Below are 4,921 nucleotides of genomic sequence, written 5' to 3'. Positions count from 1 at the left end.
CCGAACGCGAACGTTACGTTGCTATGTTGAGAAGTGCCCTCCCGGTATCCCTTGTCTAACTGAAGTACATCCTCTTAGATCTTTTGATACCATGGTTCGCTGTTTTCGGGATGTTTTGCCGTTGCATTCACGTTTAAGTTTCCAAAAATATATCCAAAATTGTTTTTTTAATTAAATATTACGTTACAAGTTTGAATTCAAGTTTATCCTAAAAGTCGTGCACTGGCAGCTACCGCTCAGGATCGATCTCTGATGCATGCTGGGGCGAATCTCGGTGACTGTACTTGTGTATCAGCGGCGCCCTCTTTAGACTAATGTTAGTGCAATGCCAGGGCGCGCGGTTTTCTTCCTCACCCGATCATGTAGCGTCGCATAACCAGTGTCCATTCAGTATCGTTGGCAAATTAACCGTGCAGGCCCTGGCCGTTACTAGAAGACGACCGTTTTTCCACTGTAATTTTTATGGATGTTTTGGAAGATAAAATGTGGAATGCCAATATCAACGAAAATGTAATTGAACGTAACCGCGAAAACTGAAGCATAATAGGGCCTGATCAGAAACACACAGAGAGCAAAACGATAGACACAGAAAAAGTATACCTTCCTTGTGACCCAGAAAAAACTTACGTATGGGGTGGGATTTGTATCTATGGTAGCCGAATTCCAACAGTTCCAAAAGTTCCAATAGTTGCCGATGATCTACGACTTTTGTCTTAGTTGCCCCATCTGTACCCATCAAAACGGACCGTGGTCAGCTCAAACCAACAATCTTGCTAAGGAATCTAGGACCAGTTGGGTACAACTGTAAATCTAAAGTCGGTCAGAACTGACTTTTAATTTAACGTTATGTTTCTACCTGTTAACAAGACATACAGTAAGGTACCTAAGGCTGCATGAATTCCTTTTGATGGAAAGACATAGCTGTTTTCCATTCCCCAAAATAACCTCTTCTTCGAAAGTCCAATGTTTCGTAATAGTAGTCAACAACTTAAGTAAGTTACTAGAGAACGAAAATGGAACAATATAAAACGAATTCGAGTTCTTGAGATATACATGCAATTCCTCCGGGTGCACCCACGTATATAGGCCCGAAATATGTCCGCCGAGCTCATAAATAAAAGTTATACACTCAAATATTCTATATCAAAGGGTCCTGAGAGCCATGGAACTGGGGAATCGAAGAAATATGACACTGAACCTCTGGGCCGGACTCAGGGCTTCCAATTCTGAGCAATTTGGATGCAATCGGATCCGAAAGTGGCACTATTTTAGCCATTCTGCAGAGGGATGCATTTCCAAAATGGCTACTTTTTCGGGCTGTGAAATTTCTTTCATTTTAGGGTTGGTCTACTTAGGGTGAGAATTTGTCAAAAATTCATTTGTCAACCCACTAAAACTTGAAAGAAAAATGAAAGAGGACATGTCGAACATCATTTTACTGTGCAGCCTGAACACCTGTGAGAGTTGTATTTTTTAAATATTTGTGAAGTATGAGGATTTATCACTGCTGTCTATGGGAATTTATTTGCTGTGGTGCACCCCTCAACTGTAAAACATTAATGTGCGCAGGTCATTGCTGCTTTTGGACAAGAGAGGGCAGCATTCATGGCACGCATGCATAGAAACTACCTCCATCGTCCCCTCCCTCTGACATAAACTAATGATCCTGTGGTCGCTCGTGACTATTCTCAGAGATTTCGTCGGCGTTATTTACAGCAGAAATCAGATAACACCCTTCATTTCTTTTCCTAAAATTAGAAAAAAAATGACGACTTATGATAAGCCTGGCCGGATTTAGGAAACGCAGCTCGAGATTCTCGCATGTAAGAAACAAAGAACGCTTGTCATGTGTGAGTGTGTGTCAGAATTTATGTTTGGCCCTTTTCACGCTAATCCCGTGACCGACTTCTGTGAACTTGAACTTATTCCCGCCTTTGCCCAATCTGTCAATGAAAAGAAAACGTAGGGTGTTGATTTTCCGGTTGCAGAGAATCGCGACCGTCATCGAGGATGAACTGAACATTCCTTTCTTTGCTCATGAGTATTTTTTAATCGGCCGGATCACTGAGTCGATTTTTAAAATGGGGGGGGGGGGCGTGTAAGCCGGGATGACCCCATTTGCTGGGCGCGATTGGAGACACGCGGATTTCCTGTCGACTTAGACGGACAACCCTGACCCACATTTTCAACCTCTGGTCTGATTTTCGAAGGTCTTTCAAATGATTTTGTTTTCTTGAAGGGTGACAACTTGAAGGCCAAACTTAAAAAAAAATGGTTGCGGAGGAATTTAGCACTCAAATTTGTGGGTCAGAAAGATTCGGACCTAAGACTTATGAAATCTCATGATTTTGCTTTGGTGTTGATCAAAGAGGATGAGCGCTTTCTCTTTCTTTTCTTTTAAAAATTAAACCAAATACACGTATATATAAATTAACAACGATAGCGAAACTTCAAGCTACCCACGTCCTTAGTCCGGTTTACAATGAAACCATCAGTTTGATGTGTTGAAGTTGATGTAAGTTTGAAATTACATCAGGGTCGGTATATGCATATCGAGCAAAATGGTGTGCGGGTCAAAAACTCTCGATGAATTGATCAACTGTTGCCCGACTTGAAATTTCCCGTAAACAGAAGGGGCATTGAAAATATGAATTAAAAAAAAAATGACCTGTCTGCTATCCTGTCGACGGCATGATTTAGGATCGGGCAGTGGAAACTCGACAACAGAGCACCTGCTCAGAGCATTTATACGGAAACATGTCTTCAAATGGATTGCATCGCAGCAATACAAGAAGATACTGGCTGCCGAGCACTTCTTATATTGCTAAGAGTCTATTTGTTTGTATAGGCTTTAGCCCGTGTTAAACTGAGCTACTAGGTATGTGCTTCCCGATGAGCGATGGGCTATCGGGAACCAGCGCCACATCTGAGCCAGCGATGACAGCCCACAAGTTCGCTCTGATCCTGTTTATTGCTTAGGGTGCAGTTTGGCAAATCCCGCGGGGGGAAAACGTCACCTTGAAGTCTCTGTTTTGGACATTTCTTCAAACTGCATAGAGAGATAACAACGCCAGAAACCTCTGCGTTTGCTCTAGAAAAGACTGTTTTAGTTAATGTTCCATTTGAAAGACATATCTGAGCTCATTTCCACGAGCTGATTTAGATGCGTGGCTGACATCACGGACACACACTGGATCGTTTTCTGGTCAGTGTAGGGGTACTTATTTTTTTAGCAAATGCTTTTGTAAAATTTATTTCATTTTTCAAATGATTTTTAATGATGCACACAAACACTATAAAGTAAACAATGCAATTAAGGAAAGATTCGAAACTAAATACCTCCATAATGATGTAAATAAAACTGTTTCAAGCTTCCTGTTTCCGGACTTGAAGATGTACCCCTCCACCGAGCACCAAATGGTGCATGTATGTTTAATCAACATGGGGCTCATTAAACAGCTCATCTGAAATATGAAAAATGTGTAGGTCTAGTCCCTTACATTTTTGGGGTTCAAGGTGTGTGTGAGAGGGGTGGGGGTGGGACAAACGATACCGGTATGATACCCCACCCCCCTCTAAAAAGTTTGGGGGGGGATGCCCCCCGTCCCCCGTCGATTGACGCCCATGATCATGTAACAAAACGAAGGACATTATGGTTTGCATTCATTTTTTTATAAGCAATTATCTCCCCTCAGACACGTGTTTTCCACACTGATACCTCTTCGAAAGCTCAAGTACTTCATAGACTGTAGGGCTATTCCTTTTCGCAGGAATCGCTGAGCAAGTGATGTAAGTAGTTTTATCCCCCCCCCCAGTTTTACATGTTGTTGATTTGTCACTCAGCTGTTATAGAGCTGTATGCGAGGGACTATCGAGCGGCAAAGATTGAGGCAAACTCTCTTTGGCAGGTGATGAGAGGGGGGATAACCCTGTGGGTCCAGGTTTGTCGCGAGAGGGCTTTATCGCTTAATACGCCACCAGGGACCCACCAAATCACGTCTTGCTTCACTAGCCGAAAGGTGCCGACACGTATAGCAGACTGTGACAGAGAGGCAGGGTACAAGATGATAGATCGAAGGGGTTTCCACGCAAAAAAATCATAAAATAACACTCAAGAAAAATCCTAAGCCAAAAAAAAAGTCAAATGGACAGATTCGTCTCACTACAAAATGTCATGGTATAAACAGAAAGGGCTGGTGTCAATTTCAATTTTCGCCAACTCATAAAGTGTGCAAATTAATATTTGACAAATTGTAAGGAAAATGAACAATTCTTTCATTAAAAATAACACGCATCTGGTAAAACTAAGTTTACCCAAATGTTGTGGTTCTGCCCTTACACCGGAGTAAGTCCAATTCATTACGGTATACTGAGTTTTGTCCAAGAACTTGCAAATAAAAATTCACAAGCTTGCCTGGGTTGGACTTGAACCAACGACCTTCTGTTTACTACAATGCAAAACGTCTTAACCTCTTCAAGTCGGATGTAAGCGGGAACCACAATCAGCTATTTTATTTGGGTGTAATGACAAGATCCAAGATTAAAACTTAACATCTACCCGACGGAAAGAAACTGTTTGGAAATAACTGTTATTTTTGTAAGCTCTAAGTGAAATCATAGACTCATTTGAGCGCAGGGTATAAAAAAAATCAGGAGATTAAAAAGTACGAGAAAAAATGCAGTTGAAAAGTCAGACATTGCCTACAGCAAGAGTGATAAACATGGCTGAACTCAACAGAAGACAAAAATAATAAAAAATTCTTCATTCTCCATTAAATTTGTGAAAATCTGAACATTGGGCGTACCTATTCATTATTTGGGACCGTTTTCAAACAATTTTAGCGTACACTTGGGAGTAAATAATTAGCGAACAATTTATTTATTTCAAAACATTCTAATATAGATTTATTTGTTCGTGCAG

This window comes from Acanthaster planci, linkage group LG13 (assembly GCF_054643075.1).
Source record: "Acanthaster planci isolate LZ-2023a linkage group LG13, COTS_SCS, whole genome shotgun sequence".
Taxonomy (NCBI): domain Eukaryota; kingdom Metazoa; phylum Echinodermata; class Asteroidea; order Valvatida; family Acanthasteridae; genus Acanthaster; species Acanthaster planci.
Note: the sequence above shows the minus strand (reverse complement) of the source record.